At 44.8% G+C, this 20,426-nt stretch overlaps 1 protein-coding gene across 1 annotated transcript in view; it reads left to right on the plus strand.

Annotated features, from left to right (window-relative positions):
• Positions 1-1,820: 1,820 nt before the first annotated feature.
• The window catches only part of CHRM2 (cholinergic receptor muscarinic 2), a 227,007-nt gene continuing 208,401 nt past the window's right edge, over positions 1,821-20,426 (plus strand). Inside the window, exon 1 of the mRNA XM_084811722.1 lies at positions 1,821-2,004. The gene's annotated coding sequence lies outside the window, so the exon portion shown is untranslated. The remainder of the gene's footprint in view (positions 2,005-20,426) is intronic.

The following is a 20,426-nucleotide window of genomic DNA, read 5'->3' on the forward strand; positions in this document are numbered from 1 at the left end:
GTAAAACAGGGGACTTCATGACAAGTTACATGTGCAGAAATTCCACAGTTATTAAAGGTGGAGGAGCCCGGTCCTCTTTTTCATCTGGCCACCCTTCACCAACACCCCAGCAGGAGACCTCCCCTTCTGACCTCCAGAACCCCTCCTTCACTTGCCCAGCTCCTCGCCTTTGCCGTTACTGCCTGTTCACCTGATCTTGCCAAGCGCGCAAGCAAGGAGAAGGCGCAGGCACTTTGCACACGGCCAGAGCAGAAGCAGGTTTGTTTGTTTGTTTTTTAAATGTTGCTTGGAATGTATTAGGGCCGAGTCCTAGCCTTGAAAACAGCTCAAGGTTTTACCAGAATCCCGACTGGTGCAGGTATTGGGGCAGCAGGGGAGAAAAAATTACTCCTTAAGTTAAAAACAAATAAATAAATGATGCAATTCATAGTGCAACCCTAGACCACTCAGAAGTCAGCAGCAAGTCTTCATTGTATGTTATGGGACCCAAGAAAATGGATATAGGACTGCAGTTACCCATTTGTTTAAAGAGCAACATTCGCGACTGCTGGTTGGGGCTGGGGGGGGCGGTCAGGCCTTATTCGGGAAGAGCAGCGAATCAGCGAGCAGGGAGGCTGTCATTGGAGAAGAAGCGGCCAATCCCGTCAGAGGGAGAGAAATTTGCAAAGCTCGCCAGCAATTGCTTGGGTTCCTCTCTCCCGCCTTCACCAGCTTCTGCGAAAGCCGCGACCGGCGGGCAGTAGAAACAGCGCCGGGGCAAAGCGGGCAGCCGCTCCTGATGTTCCATCCCAACTCGCATGCAAGCGAGGAAATATACCCGGCGAGTTCACTCCCTGGGCGAGCGCGCCTCCTTGAAGGTGGACACGTGTTACTTTCATCAGGAACCTGGGCGGGGTGGGGGCGAGGTTTTGAAAGGAAATTGTTGTTGTTGTTGTTGTTGTTGTTGTTTGATTTGATTTTATTTTCGTTCGCTTCAGATACCCCTGGTATTTGTATTTTCGTTGATGTGTCTGAATTTTCCTAGCCAGGTTATAGGGGAACAGGTGTTTGGGTGTTTGAAAATCGATTTGAACTCGGAGTGAGGCTAAAGCGGGAGGGGAGGGGGCGGGAGGGGAGGGAGGGTGTGGGGAAAGAATCTCCCACGCAGTTCGGAAACGAGCGGCACTAATGCCCGGTCCTGATCCCCACGGAGTTGCCTGATCCTCAGCCGGGGTTCCCTGGGGTTGGTTGTTTTCTCGTGTGTGTGTGTGTGTGTGTGTGTGTGTTTTAGGACGGACTAGACCTGGAGGCTGTAGCTACAGCGTGATCCACAAGCCACCGTGTAAACGCGAGGGCTTCGGTTCGAACCCCCCACCCCCCGCCGGCTTGTTGATCGAGCTTGTGAGTTCAGCAGCGAGGCTTACATCCGAGACCATCGGCTTAACTTAACACTGGGGGTTGGAACGAGAGGGGAAGCCCTGTCTCAGCCCTGCAAATGGGCAGCTCCACGAAAGACCCTTGGATTTTTTGTTTGTGGGGTTAAATAGCTTTCCACGCAAAGAATCAGGCTGTAGGAGGTTGAAGATCGGGTTGTTGTCTGTGTTGAGCTAGCAGTTCGTTCTCTCTCTCCCTCCCCCCCCCCCGTTTTTCTTGCTGTGCGGCAAGATCCTATGCACCTATTGTTTACACAGACAGAGATCCCACTGAGCTTACTCACAAGTCAGGATTGCAGCTGGAGCTGTTCTCTTTCACCACCTCCAGCACACAGCATCAACTAACGTGCTTTTTTTTTTTTTTTTTTTTAAATCCCATCCCTCTCTGTTTCTGCTCCTCCTTCTCTCCTTCTTTTTGGAAAGATATGGAAGAACAAGACACAGAGCCTACTGCTGGATTCTGACTCTTTAGCCGGTGGCTTCCTTTCTCTCCTTCCACTGCCTAGACTTCCAGATTTATGTGGACTTCACTGTTTGCTGAACATCTGCAACAGTGTGAGAAGGAATGAAACTTCTTGTACATGGACTACAGGTAGGCGATCCTCCTCGCCCCTTCCGTTCCATCCCTCGTGTTCTTATAATTATTTTCTACTTGGTGGTTTGGGAATTTGGGTCAGGTGTTGGTATTTTGCCCCTCTCCAAATTCATGAGGACTGGAGGTTTGACTTAAATCTCTCCTGTTCTGTCAATTTGATGTAAGCATGGTGATGCTTACAAGAAACCGGGTTGTCTCCAGCAGGCTCATGGCAGTTGGAGTCCCTTTAAAATAATGGGATCCCTATTAAGAGTAGGGATGAAGTGCTACCAAGTAGGGGAAATGGCAGAGAGCCCTGTGGCATCTCAAAGAGTAACAGATTTATTGCGACATAAACTTTGCAGACTAGAGTTCACTTCCTTCCTCAGACTTTAAAAATACCCAAACAGGATCAAGGCCTTTTCCATATAGGATTTAGGGACGCTTTTAACTTTTACAGGTGTCAGCAGTAAGGCCAAAATATATGGCTTTGAGTATCTATCATCTATCTATAAAATGGATTGTTCAGACAGGAAACTTGTGGGATGGGTACTGGAAATGAAGGTAATCACTGAGTTATAGTCCAACACTTCTGCAGGGTGCCAGGTTGGGGGAGGCCACATTATAAGGTACTTTGTAAGTTCATGTGAGCACAGAGGATGCCAAATGGTTTGTAGGACTTGGCCAAAAAAGAAAAAAGTTTTTAAAAAGTAAGCAGTCATGTGAGATCATGCTGCATTATCACATGAACAGATAATTGGAGTTCTGTGTGTGTGTGTGAGGGAGAGAGTGAGAGAGAGAGAGAGAGAGAGAGAGAGCACACGATGGTGGACTCACCACTCCTCTCTCTACTTGCAGTTGCTTTGCTCCATGCATTGCTTGTACACAAGAAGAACGTATAGGATGGGATTTTCTTTTTTAAAAAAGCAGTGATGGCAATCAAGAGTTGTCTAAGGGAGAAAAGAAAGCAGAGAGGGTGACAGTAGAACGGACCAGAGCAATAGCATTGGGGAAAAGAAAGGGGCGATTTCTCTGGACCGCTACACATGTCGCAACGTCTTCCTGTGCAAGGATGAGTGTGATCCGGCATGTAGGTCATATTGTGTGATGGGTGTGCATGCATGCATTTGGGAAATTGTAGCCAATCGCAGCTTGCCAGTGCATGCATAGCAAAATGCATTTGTGCACAATCGCTATGTGTGTTAATTGAGACACATGGGTTGTATGCTCACTCCTACAGTTCCGCATAGGAATTTTGTAGCCTGTGAAAATGGATTGCTGACAGTGTTCTCTCTGGGTTTGGGAAGGAAGTCACAGTTAGCACAATCGTACCTTCTTTACCCACAAATGTATAAAATAAGTAGAAAAGGAACCTGTGGATCTAAATGGTGGGTTGGGGAAGACATTCAGTGAAATGCGTCACCCGGCTGAAAAAGGTTTATCTGGGTGATAAGAACAGGTAGTTAGAGAAACTGCAGCTCAGAGACTGTAAAGAGGTGGTCATAATGTATATAGGAACATGCCTTCTCCCTCCCCTTCCCAATGTCATCTCCTCTTGCAGTTCTCATTTCTAGTTCTTAACATACGAATCAGCAGACAGAGCTTCCTCATTGTACATTCTCTAAAAGCAACAGGGAAGCAAAGGAGTTCAGCTGCTTTCCATTGAATATCCTCAGCATGCAAATTTTATATCCACTGGCATATAAAACCCCAAATCCACAGTTGGCCAATACCTTTATTAGGACCAACCAAAATGTCACGGAAGTGTGCAAGCTTTAGGGTTCTCCAGAACTCTTCCTTCATCATGGCAGGCGGTACCTGTTTTTCATCTATCAGCATGGCTATATTTTTTTCTTTTTCTTTTTTTACTGGCATATAAATTGAGCTACTCTAGAGTAATGGGTTTGAGGATTATAACCTTGCAATGAATCAGTCACTGAAATGTCATCTTAGGATGCACCATCAGGCACATAGCTAAAGGAAGGTCTGCTACTCTCTATAGCAATGAGATGTGTCCCAGGTTTTCACTCTTGATTTAGTCTAGATTTTGCTTAGATGATAAGGAAAGTATTTGTATTTCTGAATCTTTGTGGTTTCCATCTGGTGAAATACTTACGTTGGACAGCCACATAAATAGCTTAGGTTCTTTCCCCCACCCTGCTTTATTTAGGGAAAGAAATCAAATGTTTTTTGAGAGAGATTTCTACTGAATTCCAGACCACTTTTTTTTTTTTTAAGGCAGGTGTCATAACAGTGCCAGACGAAAATCTTCCATTGCCATTCCCAGATCTTGGGTGCTCAAACCTCCTTATTCTGCTGCAAATAGACTTTTTGTTATTCTCAACATGGAAAGGTTGTCACCAGATTTTGGGATGCTGATGGAGGGTGGTGAATGCCCCAACATCTAAGACCATGTGTGATTGATACATAGATGTGCATGGACACCCTTCCTGTTCAATCCAGCCACTTTCTTGCAGCAGACAGATTGGATGCATAGGGCATTTATATATGTAAAGGATATCGGCATGTATGTGCTGATAATAACACAAGGTGCGGAGGGACCATAGTTCAATGGTAGAGTACATACTTTGCATGCAGAAAGTTACAGGTTCTACCTCTGCCATCTCCAGTTTTATTTTATTTAAGAATTAGGTAGCAGGTGGTGGGAAATACCTACAGTATTGTCCACTCTGACTTGGAGAGCTGCTGCTGGTCAGAGTAGATAATACCGAGCTACATAGATTAACCCCTTCATGGATCACTGCCTTGTTGTGGCGAAGGGGCTTGCGTAACTCAGTGAAGCCATAAGCTATGCCGTGCAGGGCCACCCAAGACGGGCAGGTCATGGCGGAGAGTTCTGGCAAAATGTGGTCCACTGGAGAAGGAAATGGCAACCCACTCCAGTATTCTTGCCAAGAAAACCCCATGGAACGTATCACAAGGCTAGGACAGGAAGGCCTGGCGTGCTATGGTCCATGGGGTCACGAAGAGTCGGACACGACTGAACGACTGAACAACAACAACAACATAGATCAATAGTCTGACCAGCTAAAAGACCACTTCAGACACTCTACGCATGGAGGTAGAGCATGCTGAAGCCTGAAACTAGCTGGTATTATAGATAGATGTACCATGTGTGCATCTATATTCAGGGGCAGAAGATACTGTGTGAACTGGCCTGAAATGGGCAAAATATTTTTTGCTTCAACTTGGTTAAGGTTCCTCATCCTTGGTACCAATCTGTTCCTTCTTGCTTTTGCCACTGACTCTGTTCTGCCGAGAACAACCCTGGTCCATGGTTGAGCTAGGAGAGGACACCATCGATCTTTCTGCCCCTCTGTCTGAAATTTTTATTAAGGCCTCGAGTTGGTATTCCAAGGAACCCCAAAGCTGCGAACTTTTGTTGTCGTTGCCGCTGCTAGCCTATTCCTGAACTCTTTCATTTAATGCTGGCAGATCAGTGTTAAAAGTAACTGACCATTATTCCACTATGAAGTGGTCCACTTGTCACCTGTTAGCATTTCATGTGCCCCCCACTTCGTGTCAGAAAAATCCTCTCCTCCTTCAAATTATCCTGCAAAAGCAAAAAAATAAATAAAATTAAAAAATAAATACCCCTCCTTGTCATTTGCATGGGTGGGGGTGGAGAGCCCACTTGTTCCAAATGCTAAAACTGCCTTTTGGTAATGAGGCTGCTCTATGTGCTGGAGGAAGGAGTGGCTGATTCCATTATTATTATTAGTAGTAGTATTGATATTATTATTAATAAGAAGAATAATAAATATTCCTCATCTATGCAAACAAGTTTTATTTATCCAGTATTCGGATAAATATTCGGAAAGCAGATTCCCCCTGAGGCCACTGCTGGGGTTTGGGTGTGTGCATGGTGGTGGGGGGGAGGTAGCCCTCAAATTAAATACTGCTATGGAACTCCCACACTCTCGCCCTGGTTAATGGGGAACGTGGTTGCAGTAAATCTGTGATGCACTCATGTGAAGCCTAATTAATCAGTATCCCACTGTAGTGAAGCAACACTTTCTTCCTAATGGATCCTTTGAAACTAGCCTGCAGATCACAGCAAGATCTCAAAGAGATGCTGGCGATTGGGGGCGGGGGGCGGGGAGATATATTTCAGAAGGAGGCATGCTTAATGGCATGCTTCACCCTTCAACTTTCTTGTAAAGCTGCCTTGCTTGCATCTCCCTCGGTCATCCTACCTCTTCTCTTTGTTGCTGAAAGACACATGCCAATGGCTAAGACCAGGTGTCCCCGTGTGATGGGGGGTGCACCAGGCTTCGGTTGTCCTGGAGTCCTTGCTGCGCTATTTCTGTGAATGTTGTTAAAGCAGGTGGAAGAGAGACATTTGTTATATGAATGAGCATCCTGGACCATGTAGGTTGTACATTTGCCTCATTAAAAAAATGTACATTTTAAGCCTTGCATGTGAAAACACCGATAGCTTATAATATGCTTATGTGCTTATGTGTGATAAACTGAACCCTACCATTTTCTCAATGAATAAGAGGCCCCTTTAGAAAAATAAGGAATTGGCTTTCTTTATTTGTGTGTGTATACATATATGTTTTGATGGGAGGGCAGGGAAGAGATAAGCAGAAGCTTCTGACACCTTCCTCTTTATTTATTTATTTATTTATTTCTATACCGCCCAATAGCCGAAGCTCTCTGGGCGGTTCACAAAAACTAAAACCAAACAACACACAATAAAACAATTTAAAATATATAGAACATTAAAACCACAATATAACAATACAACCACAATAAAACCTAGCAGCAGTACAGGAGTTTAAAATACAGATTTAAAACAGCAAAGATAAAAATTTAGAAAGCTAAAATGCCTGGGAAAATAAAAAGGTCTTCACCTGGCGCCGAAAGGAGTACAATGTAGGCGCCAGGCGAACCTCACTAGGGAGCTCATTCCAGAGCTGGGGTGCCTCTCTTTATCTTGATAAGAGAGGTTTCCACATAGAATACGCTGCTGTTCTGTAGTGATGTATACAGACAGTTAGAAGGAAACCCAGATAGAAAATGGGTAGAGAAGAAGAGTGTCCTATTCTTTCACCTTTTCACAAAACAAGCTTTGGTGGTTCTACAGGGAGAAATGGACTGTAGTTGCTTCCATAAGCCTTTTGTTCATCCAACTGTCCATGAGATAACAGTTCTAAAAGCTTAAGCGAACGTTGTCACTGCTGCAGTGAACATCTTAACCTTCCTGTTAGAGGACATTAACAACTGGAACCTGCAACAAAATGTTGCACTGGTCTTGACCAATCTAGTGCCCTCCAGCTGTTTTGTACTACAGCCCCCAGCACTCCTGACCATTAGCCATTCTGACTGGGGTTGATGGGAGTTGAAGTTCAAAACATCTGGAGGGTAACAGGTTGGAGAAGGCTGTATTATATCCTTGCCCCCTAATGCAGTGGCCCATGCCTTTCTCTGGGACAATAAAACTGTTAAGGGGTCAAGCTGAGCAATTCACTCTTTTCAAATGGGCACAACATTCCATAGTTCCCACAGGCTGCTAAGCATACTCAGTTATCATTGGACTGCTTTGGGGATGGGGGGGATGTTTTGCCTCCTTAACACACACACATGCACACCCACACACACGCAAACACGTACGTGTGTGTGTGTGTGTGTGCGTGTGCAAACACTAGGAATCCTAAGCATAATGATACCTCTGTATTGTTTCTCAGTGGTCCAGTTTTAGGTCCATTCCTGTCACTGAATTTGCTATTAGAGGGAGTGGTTTGGGTCATAAGAATGTAGTTGCTTTGTCATTCTTTTATGGAGTTACATATCCTGCAATCCTCAGGTTTTCCTGCTTAACTACCACACAGCTCAAAATGATGCTTTATTGTAGCACAGCTCTGACTACCTTGGCTTGCTGTTCCGGGAACATCAGCCATGCTCTCCATTGGGTTATTGGGATGACTGAATCCTGGCTTCTAGCATTCTTAATATTTCTCCATGAAAACTCTTATAGCACCTTGGGCTTTAATAGCCCAGTAGGATTAGATTATCTACGTGATTCAGCAAGTGTGTTTTCAAGGAAGTGACTGCATTCAAGGTTATTTGCAGGGCTATCAAAACATTCGGGATTTCAGCCCCCAAGCCAGGGCCAGCTCAAGACGTTTTGCTGCCTGAGGCAAAGGACAAGATGGCGCCCCCTCCCATTCTACATACAACAGCTAAACGGACTTGCAGTTGAATCATCCTTCAGCACAGGCAACGGGGCAGCATCTTCCCCTACACCTGAAGGCAGCAGACTAGTTTAGGGGGTGCAGGACTGGTAGCACGGCCCACAGCTTTCTCCTCTCTTGCAGCTGCCTCGCAACATCTGCAACCTGAGGCAGCTGCCTTACTCTGCCTAACGGTAGGGCCGGCCCTGGCCCGAGCATACTGCATACTTCCAAATGCCAGTTCCAGGTTTTGGGGGATCCTTGCTGAAATGCTCTTGGTGTCCTCCACCCTGAGTGTGCTCGCCTTCTCATAACTACTGCCACACCCTCTTCTCTTACTCTCCCTCAGGGCCCAGTCTTTCCCACCTCGCATATGGAGAGGGCAAAGCTTGCGGAGGTCTCATTACTCTCTCTCAGAGAGCAAATGAACAGGTGACAGTAGATGGAGAAGGAGCAGCAGAACCAGGACCCTCCAGGGACTGGCAGTGGGTCCTCTACAGGGGCATGAACATTGGCAGATGCCCATTGATACCGATCCCCCCCCCCCAACTCCTGCCCAGATACATTAGCAGGCACCTTTGCCCATGTTCCTCTTCGATCTGCAAAAGATCCTCTGCTTTGCATCCCGTTCTTTGCTGAGATGAGGCTGGGAGGACACACGCTGGGGCTTTCTCAGCACCGGTGGCAGCCACTTCATGAAATGTATGCCCCGGTGAAATCTGCTTGGCTTCTTCCCTGCTGCTATTTTGTGTCCAGGTGGAAGGAAAAGCCCCTTGAGATGATGTAGGAGCAGGCAGTTTTTCACCAGTTAGTGGCGTATTTGTGGTAGCTGAAGTCCAGCTGGCTCTTTTTGCTTCTAGGATTGTTTGTGTATTTGTAATGTTTTTATGCTGTTTAACGTTGCATGCTGCTTTGCGTGCCATTTGGCAGAGAACATGGCCTATAAATATCTGAAATAAATTAGTGGCTGGATTGTAATGGCTAAGAGCATAAGCTGTCAGCGATCCAGGAAACCCTTAATTCAAATCACACCTCATCCATGAATTCAAGAGGTCGCCCTAGGCTAGGCAGTATCTCGTGGCCTCAACTCCTTCTCTCCGTTTGCTGGCCTACTGCACAGGGTTGTTGTTAAACATTTTTGAGTCTTCATTTATTGATAAAAAAATCATCTTTTGGTCCTTAAAAGAGCCCCTAATGTGGCTTACTATCATAAAAAATCAAAACAGATTCAACAGACAGAGAGCTGATATAATTGATATAGACCAACCCAAAAGCTGCTATATAAATTAGGGTTGTATCACATTTAAAGACATGTTAATCAATTAGTCATATGAGTTTTAGTTCATTAAACAGATGGTTAAATTTACATACATGTGCATATGGAAGACAATAATTCTGAAGCACGATATATACTTCTTTAAAAAATATCAGGGGTAGGGAAACTGTGGCCCGCCAGATGTTGCACTGCAATTCCCATTATGTATGACCATTGGCCATGCTGGCTGGGGCTGATGGGAGCTGGAGTTCAACAACATCTGGAAGATTGCATGTTCCCCACCCCTGGTTTAGATTATACACTCAACTCTCATGCAGGCGGCGTCTTAGGAGGGGCACTTGTCCAGTGTGTGGGAGAAAAGGGGCATGCTTCTTAGGTTAGTGCTTGCCATCTGCAGTTTACACGCACTTCTATGAAAAATTATGGGCTGGATCGGAGTGTACTCAGAGTGGAACCACTGAAATCATGAGTACATTTGCATCCAACCCAACATTTATATAAAATGTTCTATATTGCCTAAAGCTCCCTAGGCAAAGCTCTCTGGGCAAGTCACAAAATAGAGCTCAAAGCTAGGGCTGCACTTTGCAGCTTCCAAGGTGGGCCTGATTCAGCTCGGGCAGATTCAGGGGGCCCCCGACCTGCCTTGGCCCCGAACCCAAAGCAGGGTTTGGATGTCAAACCCTGCTTCGCGTCCCCCCCGACACCCCCATGCAAACCCCCTTACTTTGCCACCACTGCCTCCTCCGCTGTTGTTGTCCTCACCGCTGCCACCTCCTCTGCTGCCCTCCGAACTTCCTCGAACTTGCCATTTTAAGAATGGCAACTCCCTGCAGTAAGAGTCACTGCGCGCGTCCAGGCCTCACCAGTTGGTGGTGGTGAGGGCGGCGGTGGTGGTGGTGAGGGCGGCGGCGGCGGTGGTGGTGAGGGCAGCGGCAAGGATGACAGCGACGGAGGCGGCGATGGCAGCGGCAGCGGCTTAGGTAAGGATCTGGAGTCACTGGGGGGGGGCGGCTGAGCCAGTGCAGGTGAAGGTCCGGAGTGCACCGCTCTGGGTAGCTTCATTCCCCCTGCGCTTCGTCCTAGATGGGGCACAGAGTGACCCGAAGCAGCCCGCTTTGACTCGGGGTTTGGGCCTCGGGCGGAAGTGGTGCACAGCCCTACTTAAAACCATACAATACAAGAGTGTAATGAAACATAGCATCCAAACCTAAAAAAGGGGGAGGAGGAAAGCTACAGAATAAAACCAAAGTACAACAAATGGCAGTGCTAAGATATACGAAGTTCACATTCAGTTTTTGAAAACTGAAGGACTAAAAAGCCTGGAAGTATAGAAAGGTTTTCTGCTGTCCAATTATTGAGGGGCACCTTTTAATCAGTTGGGGGTGGAATTAATCCAACCAATTACTTAAACATTGTATGCCTAATGTAAATGCTAAACACATTATGATAATTTAGACTTGAAATAGAAAGTGAGTAAGGTTGTAGCTGTCCACCAGTTTTAGGCTAGAATCCTGTATACTGTATACACTTAGCTGGGAGTAAGTCCCACGGAACTCATTGGAACTTAGTCCTGAGCAGATGTGCATCAGACCACACTGTTAAGCACATTTATATTCAGGTCCGTTCAGTTGAAATGGATCTGCTTTATTCCCAGGAAAATGCGTTTTGTATTTCGGGAGGTGAATGGCAGTCACTTTGAGAGACAACAGAACAGGGAAAATACGTGTCCTGACAACTCTTCTTCAGATGTTTGAGCTTCAGTTTTTCATAACTCAGTCACATCCTGTCCACTTAGCCCAGTCTTAGCACAGGCATGGCTGGGGATGATAGGATCTGCAGTCCAACAGATCTAGAGGGCACCAGGTTGGAGAAGGCTGACTTAGCAACAGACAGGTTATAAATCCATCAGATCAGGGAAGTCCAAAGTTTGCTTTGAGAATCCGGTCTCAATCGTAGTCTCTGTAGCACAGTAAGTTTGGACCGGACATTTTCTGAACAAATTCTCACCACTCCTATTGTGTATATGTGCCGATGCACTGAGTCCCTTCCATACTGCAGGGCACCTTTTGAAGATGCCTGAGCTGGTGCCACAGCTGAGTTTGTGCCATCTGCAAATAAATTTCATGTAATGTAATGTTTGCTTCATCATACAGTACACCAGGGGTGTTGATCCTCTTCCACCCCAACATTCAAATTATTTATTTATTACATTTGTATCCCACCATTTTTCCATCATGGAACTCAAGGTGGCTACATGTAGTTTCCAGGTGCTTCCCCCTCCAAGCACTGACCAGACTCAAACCTGCTTAGCTTCAGCAAGGTGGCTGCCTTATGTGCCTTCAGACTATGCCCTGGGACCATTTTACAGAAGCTTTTGAGGGCTGTGTTCCAGTGGTAGGAAGGGAAGGGGGAGACAAAGGTGGTGGGGCAAAAATACCACCATGCAGTAGCTCTTAGTGCCAGGAACTCAGCATACCAACATTTTAGAATGGGGAAAAATACTGCACAGAAGCTGGAAAACCACCAATGGCTGGGGAAAAGGTGTGGGTCCAGGGGAAGAGCCATGGTCTCCTGGGGAATTCTTTAGGTCCTGATTGGGAACCCCATCGGTCCAGACCTGGTCCCCATCTGAGATTCTGCATCCCTGCTGTACATAATGAACTCCTGGAAGCTGTACTCCCCCGCCCCTTAAACCAAGCTGTCTGATGAGTTGTGTACTTGAGTGGATTTTAAGAAGAGTCCTGCTGGATCAGACCAAGGGTCCATCTAGTCCAGCATTCCATTCACATCCAGCTGTCAACCAGGAACCCACAAGCAGGACACACAGACAACAGCACCCTCCTGCCCATGTTTCCCAGCAACTGGTGTACATAGGCATACTGCCTCTGGTACTGGAGGTAGCACATAGCCATCAAGGCTAGTAGCCATTGGTTTTTATTATTGGCATATTCAGAGTTGGCCCTAATGGCTACAGCTCCTTATACTTTCAGTCTGTGTATCTAGCTTTTATTAATATACACACACTTTGATGCTTGTGTGGTGTATTTGATGGATGTAGCTGATGCAGGTAGCATCCCGCTCTGGAGCCACCAGGTTGCATGCAAGGAAGTGGGACTGCAGCTGGATTGGGGCCTCTTAGCTGATCATGCAATAAATGCATTCCAGTGGTTTCTTACCTGTTGTGCTTGAGGTTCTGCTTCTGTTTGAGGGGGGTGGGGGGTGAGGGATGCTATGTTTTATAAGCATGTGAGATATATGTATGTGCCCAGACCCTAAGATCATCTTCAGTAGTCCTTCTCCAGGAGCCCTTGCCAAAGGAAATGAGGCAGGTGGCTACCAAGAAGAGGGCCTTTTCTGCTGTGGCACCCCAGTTGTGGAATCAGCTCCCTAGAGAGGTTTGCCTGGTGCCTACATTGTGCCTCTTTCCGGTGCGAGGTGAAGACCTTTTTATTTTCCTAGAAATTTTAGCATTTTAGTATTCTAGTCATTTAGCTCTGCTGTTTTAAATTTGTAACTGTATTGTAAATCTCTGCATTGCTCCTAGGTTTTATGCTGGTGTATCTTTATCTTGTAGGTTTAATGCTTTTATATTTTTTATTGTTTTTATGCTGTACATGTGTTTTTAATTTTTGTGAACCGCCCAGAGAGCTTTGGGTACTGGGTGGTATAGAAATGTAAAAATATATAAATGAATATATGCATATTGTGTGGCAGGGAAAAATATGATACATCCCTCTGATAACTCATTCTTTGTTGTTTGTCTGTGGAATGTAGTTGCAGGAGTGTCTCCTGGGTATATATGCATATGGCATAATGAGAGATTAGACAGAACTCCCCACAATCTATTTAATTCACACCACAATCTAAGCAAATGTATTCATTTCCAGTGAGTTCAGGAGGACTTCACTCACCAATGTATTTTATTTTGCATCCCCAATTTAATCTCTTTTTTATTCTACCTTATTGAGTTCTTTTCATCATCTTTTTTCTGTAGTGAACAAATCTAGTACGGTAATGCTCATCTAGTGATTTCTGCATGGCAAATAGCAGCAACTCTATTCTTTCTCTCTCCCTGCCCTGCATAAGTACTCCACTCTCGCTTATTGAACTTATTAGCCTAGTTTAAAAAATAAAAATACTTTCATTGCTGTGAATTCTTCCTATCCTGTGCTGGAGCATGCATCTAGTCATATATGTTTGGGGTACAGGGAAGTGATGAACAAAAGCTGGCAAGTGGAGGGACATTTGGGTGGGATTTCCCCAAAGTTCTGGAATTATTTGTTATGGAGGGTGGTGTGGTTTTCTTTCCTTTTTCTTTGTGTATGTTTAATTTTTCTTTTTTTGAAAAGAACTATTCCCTCAGCTCTACCTGAGGCGTTCATTGATCAGTGGAAGGGTGGTCCCGAAGTGGTTCATTCACAAGATAAAAATATGACAAAATACCATAAACCCAATCAATAAAACCACTCAATAAAACAATGAAATCGTGATAAAACAATAAAGTCTCATTAAACTAACCAGGGGTAGCTGGCAAGACCAGCATTCAGGACATGCCTGGGCAAACAAATGTGCGTTAAGTTGTTGGCAGAAATGCTCCACAATATCACTAGCAAAACATCCTAATGTTGCCATATGAGTATGGTTCTTACATTGTAATAGCACACATGGCCCCTCAATGCTACTTTGCAGGCCTTTGCAACCTGTGAAACTAAGCCATGTGCAAAGGGATGGTTGTTTACTGAGCCCTTGGTGGGCTGTGTGCCTTCTGCTTTATCACTTTCTCCCTGGGACTCCGCAAACAAAAGGAGTGCCGAACACTTGTCAGACAGAGACCAACACTAGACTTCGTACCTCAAACATTATATAGGCCTGATGCTTTGGTAGATCCCCTATAACCCTCATTATTTAATCCCCTCATTATTTAACCCTCATTATTTAGATCCCCTATAACCCTCATCTGCTGTATCACTTTCTCCCTGGGACTCCGCAAACAAAAAGGTGCTGAACACTTGTCAGACAGAGACCAACATTAGACTTGGTGGCTCAAACGTTATATAGGCCTGCTGCTTTGGTAGATCCCCTATAACCCTCATTATTTTACTTGGTTTTCCTGAAGAACTTCCACCACAAATCCCTTAAATTGGTATGAGAGTCTGTGCAAGCACGACTGCTGTTCATTGGAACTTTCAGTCATCTGAATGAATTTACTATCCCTCATTTTAGAGAAATCATAAATTACTTTCTGCTCTATATGAGGGGCTAAATGCTTGCCTCCTTATTTTGTCCAGTAGATTTTAAAGAACGTTGGCCTTCTGCAGCTGTTCATTATTTCACATCCGTCCCTTTTCACCGAACTTGGCCCTTGAGTTCTTTTTGTGTAACTCTGGCTCCTTTTTCCAGCTCTGCATTGCTTATGCTCCTTTCCTTTAAAAATGTCTGATGGGACCCCCCTCCAAATGCGATTGATTTAATCCCAAACACATTAGTATCACTGAAGCCACCCACCCAGCAAAACATCTTAATCTGCATTGATATTATGACCTACATCTGTAATATTATTCTATAATTTTTGTGTGCTGTTGCTATAGAGATCTGTTACAGGAGATATGGAAAGCTGGCTCATAATGTATCAGTGCCTACCTCACGCACACACAGATGCCCCCCCCCCACTATGAATATTTTGTTTTGATAGTGAACTAAAAGGAAAATGGGAAATAAAATGGACATTCATTTTTAGTAGTGCTCAGCTAAGCTGAAATTTCTCAGAGAAAATGCCTGAGTTTTCTTTTTCTCACCTCCCTCCCTAGAAAAGGGCTACTTTGCAGAATGTTCTTCTAATATTCTCCACCATTTTTTGTCATAGCTTCTATTCTCACTCCCCCTCCCAACACACACACACACACACACACACACACTATGCCCTGGAATAATACTATTCCATTCCAGGGTGTTGTGGAGGATGCAAAATGCTGAACAGGCTGCCAAAACAGTTGCTGGTGCCGTCACTTGCAGCCAGAGATGCGGGAGAAACTTGTTCTGTTCATATTTTAATGCGAATGTACCTAATTTCTCACTTTCAAGTCTGTATGTGAACCAAAACTCAGCTACCCTTAAAATGTGCACTTCTCCAAATTTTGCAATGGAGTCCTCCATTTTTAAAAAAATGCATATGAACTTGTATATATTAGGGGAAAGTGCACTCAAAAGTGCATATTGATGAGAATAACGTTAACATGCATTATATTAGGAACAGTTCATGCACATAATGTTTATACTAGGGAAGATGTATGCAGAAATACATGTATTAGGAGAAATGCACACAAATGCATACAGTTTTTGAAAAACAAAATCAAAGATCAGGATGAGCAGAATTTAAGATTGGGAAAATTGTCAGTGTCTGGGATGGGCCAAATGTAAGATTGTAAAAATTAAAAATGGAGGATGCAAAATGAGAAACCAAGATTGACACTTTGACAGATTTGTCCATCCCCAGTTTCAACTAGGAAAGAAAAGGAAGAAGCTGTGCTACTGCCATGGCTATTGGTGAGCCCCACCCCTGGGCAACTGTTGGAGAATTTCTCTTCCCCCTGGATAAATACAGGGAAATGGCCTCCCCAGTTTCTCTACTCTCACATAGAGATGTCATTTGCTTACAGCTCTAGTTTTTAGGAGGGATAAGTGGATTTCTTTTTGTTGCTATTCTGTGGGTTTTCTCTGCTCAGAATTACACTCTTTCTAAATCCCAGCTAGTTAGGAGAATTTTCAACATTTGATCTGGAATTGGAGCATACACAGTTTGGCATTTCTACTCAATGATGCATTTAGGCGATTTTAGACTCTGCTCTTACAAGAGGTGAGTCCTTTAGGTGGTAATGTGCAGTCAAGCGTAGGCACGGTTGGGCTCCTGCGAAGAGCCCACACCCCAGCAGGGACCCATGGGCAAGAGCCACCTGGAGTTGCTCCTCTTCACCATTCCAACCTGCTTGTTCTCCTGCCTCTCACTCTGTCCCCGACAACAGTGATGGGGTAGAGAAGGAGTAGATGTCCCTGCCTACTTAGTCCCTGGCTCTCTGCCTGTCAAGCAAGCAATTGGTAGCAATAATGAGAAAGAGGGTGAGGAGCAATAGCAGCTGGTGACAATGGTGGTGAGAAGGTAGGCTGACTGAGGGAGGGGACCCATTGAGGATGTCTTACCCCCAAACCTGGAGCCAGCACTGGTAATTACACTTAGTTCACTGCTGCCCTTGGGGACCCCACCTACTCATTCTGCTGAGCGGAACCCTGGACGTCTACTTGCAAAGTCCTGCTCTGGCAGCACCACTGACTTCACTGATGCACCCCTGTGCTCCTACACATTGCTTTTGTGTAGCTGAACCACAATTTTGTGCCAGTCGTGATGCAACTCTGCAGAATCCCATCAAGATCAGCTTTCAAAGGCCATTTTAGAAATTTCAGCATGTCACCTTAACTAAAAGCAGCTTGGATTTTCAAAGCCCACTGATAGGGCTAAACATATGTCTCATGACAGGCAGTTCTTCATATATGGTTCCACCAGCAGAAAGACTCTTCTTTTTTTGCCATTGGTGTTAGGGCTGGGTCTCATCTAGGGGAAAGAGACAAACAGCCCCTTCAGAGCAGAAGTGTGAGTGTTCCATCATAGGAAGCCCCTCCATCTGTAATTTCAGAATCTGAACACAGAGAATGTGTCCTGCAGAGTTTTAAAATAAGTGGTCCTTGCATACTTGCAGAGAGACATGACTCACAAAGAAATGGGCTGGGAAAGGGAAGAGGTCAAGGAAGCGAATCATCTAGGGATGTTCTGGGTAAAGAGAAGAGTTTTAAGACTTCTTGAAGATGATTGGGATAGAGGGCATTCCATTGATAAGGAAAATGCATGCAGGTGGGATATACATAGATGTAGAAATACAGTCCTTAAAGAACAGTAATGGATGAGAGAAAAGAATGAAAAGGTAGAGAATGCAGGAGAATGGAAGATGAGGATAAAGAAATGAGAGAATGGAGAACTGCAGGGGTGACAAAATTACCCCAGTGCACTTTTCATTGCAGAATTTACACAGTAGTAGACCTACAACATAGTCCTCCAATTTTAAAGAAAATATTTTTATTTGCAAATGTCCCATGGGGTTTTCCAAAGAAAACTGGTCTAGAGAAGCAGGCTTAAGTAGTCTGGATATCAGTAGGTTGGCAGAAGGGATTTCATTGCGGAGAGCATTTACCTCACTAGAGATAGATTTCTTATGGGGTTAGAAAAACACCCCAAACAAGTTTATTTTTTTTTTAGTAATAAAAAAGATGTGCCTTAAGTTTTACCTTGCCAGTTTATGATACTTTTCTAATATTTCTGATATTTTGAGGGCTTTTTTTATCACCCCAGGATACTCTGAAAAATGGCTTGGGGTAATAAAATGGCCCCCAAACACATTTGTGTATATTTTTAAGAGTTGGTGGATGAAGCTTGACCCAACAATGAGAGGGGGTTGTGGGGGAAGCCAGTGCAAGGAACTGTCTGAGAGAAAGAACCTGAACTCCTTGATAATTCCATGTAGGGGTAGGACTTCAAAGAGCTAGGCACTGCCATGGAAAACACACACCAAAGATATTTCAAAATGTCTGACTGGTCGCTTCACATTTTGAGCCCTTCAGATCCTGTTAAGCATGGGGTAGTTCTGGTTCAGTTCACAACAGACAGTATTTTACTCGTTATCTTGTACTGTTGCTCTCAAGTGTCTGAGACTTGTCAGGCTCCATGAAGACATTGCAAAACGTTGGCACACCTTGGCTACATCTTTCAGCTGTCACCGCCAACTGATCTCCATCAGTTTAAGAGCAGAATGGATGGGCTTGGGGAGATATTAAATGTCATCTTACTCAACTCTGGAATTTTACGGGGAACACTTCTCTACATAACTGCTTCTCCAAAAGTGCTATGCTGGACGTACGTTTCTGTTTTCAGGAACTAAGATAACAGTAAAACAAAGAAACTCATCATCTTGGGATAGATCCAAAACAGTTGGAAATCATGGCTGAGCCCCTGAAATGAGGGTACCCATGTCAGTTTATATACCAGTCCAGGATTTGGATTTCTTTTTCTTTAAACCAGGATTTCCCAAGCTTTTGGCATACCTTCCATAGCCTGGAATTTTCACTCATGCCACCACTGTACTCCTGCAGTGGGCATAGCCAGGACAAAAAGTGGGCAGAGGAACAGATCATAGAATCATAGAATAGTAGGGTTGGAAGGGGCCTACAAGACCATCGAATCCAACCCCCTGCTCAATGTCAGAGCATCCCTGACAGATGGCTGTCCAGCCTCATCTTGAATCCTCCGGTGTGGGAGAGCCCACCACCTCCCTAGGTAATTGGTTCCATTGTTGTATTGCTGTAACAGTCAGGACATTTCTCCTGATGTTCAGCTGTAGGGTAAGACGATGTTAGGTAAGATTAACGTCGTGCTGACAGATATTAGTCTTACCTTTGCTCAAATGAGCCTTGTGGCACCTTAAAGACTAACACATTCATTCTGGCATAAGCTTTCATAGACATTGTGTGCTTCATCAGGTGCATGAAGTGTTAACTTCAAACTGGCAGATTTATGTACACATGCCGAGGGTGGGTGGGAGATGCAAACTGTGATGTCGGAGGGAACTGCAAAAAGTACATACAATGAAGATTACCTTAGCAGTTGCCATTCACAAAATATTGTTGGGACAATAACACAGACAGCATTGCAATATTACAATAACATATGTAGTGTAGTAAACACCACACCTTTGTCTTTATTCAAACCACAGGAAATAGAGCTGAATGTCTTGAAGAATGGAATTCTAGCAAATTCGTGTTGACATCTGTCTTTGAAATTCCATTGTTCAAGAATGGCCAATTTAAAGTCATTGACAGAGTATCCTCGGAGGTTGAATTCCCCCCCCCCCACTGGTTTGTGAACACTGCCATTCGTGATGTCATATCTGGGTCCATTTATCCTTTTGTATAGAGACTGGCCCATTTGCCCTAGTGGGGCATTGCTGGCAAATGATGGCATAAAGTACATTGGAAGATGAGCAAGTATATGAACCCCTGATGTTGTGGATGGCATTATTAGGCCCTGTAATAGTGTTGTCAGAGTAGATATGGGGACAGAGTTGGCATCAGTGTCCACCACAAATCTCTGTTGTGAGGTCTGTTGTTGCTGGTGAGTACCACTTTTTTAGGTTAGAGACTCTCTGTAAGCAAGTTCCTCTGCCACCTGTCATCAAAACTGAATAGCCAATTGAACCGAATTAAGTACAGACCACCTGCAGTGATAGAAGAGTAGGTGAAAAAGGTGCAACCTAGGCCAACCAGAAATGCCCCCCCCCAATCTTCGCCCCCACTGGTGGCTGTCTAATCCCTTACTGTTGCCCTGGGTGGGTTGCCATGCTGGTCAGAGGAAAGGATGAACGAGAGGTTGGATTGCCTTATAATGCATTCTTCTGTGAGTTGGACAGCTATTAAAGTAGGGGTGAACAACTGTGGGAGGCCTGGGGGTCACTTTCTCCCCTGCCCAGACCTCCCACCCCCAACGGCCATACTGGGAAAAATGTTTAACATATTTAAAACACACACATACACACACTGCTCTGTAGGATTCAGCAGCACTAAAAGAGTTAGCACTCTAGCTTTTATGGAGCATTAGAAAGGACAAATGTAGCTTGCAAACAAGGAGATTTGACCCTTTTGATACTCTGTAGTTGTTACAGAGCACCATTTTGTTTGCTAGAACAAATGATTAATTCAGGGGTGCAGCAGGGGACCGCATGTGGCTTGCAGGCTGCATGCCGCTCACCACTGTGTTAAAGTACAAGAGGAGGGGGGAAGGTGTTGGCCATCATTTTCTCAACTGACACAATTCCCTGTGATCCCCAGAATGGGAGACTGTTAGGTAGCAATTCTTCCAGTCCTGACAA

This window comes from Heloderma suspectum, chromosome 7 (genome assembly GCF_057233095.1).
Source record: "Heloderma suspectum isolate Gila_16-S chromosome 7, 16-S_ref, whole genome shotgun sequence".
Taxonomy (NCBI): Eukaryota; Metazoa; Chordata; class Lepidosauria; order Squamata; family Helodermatidae; genus Heloderma; species Heloderma suspectum.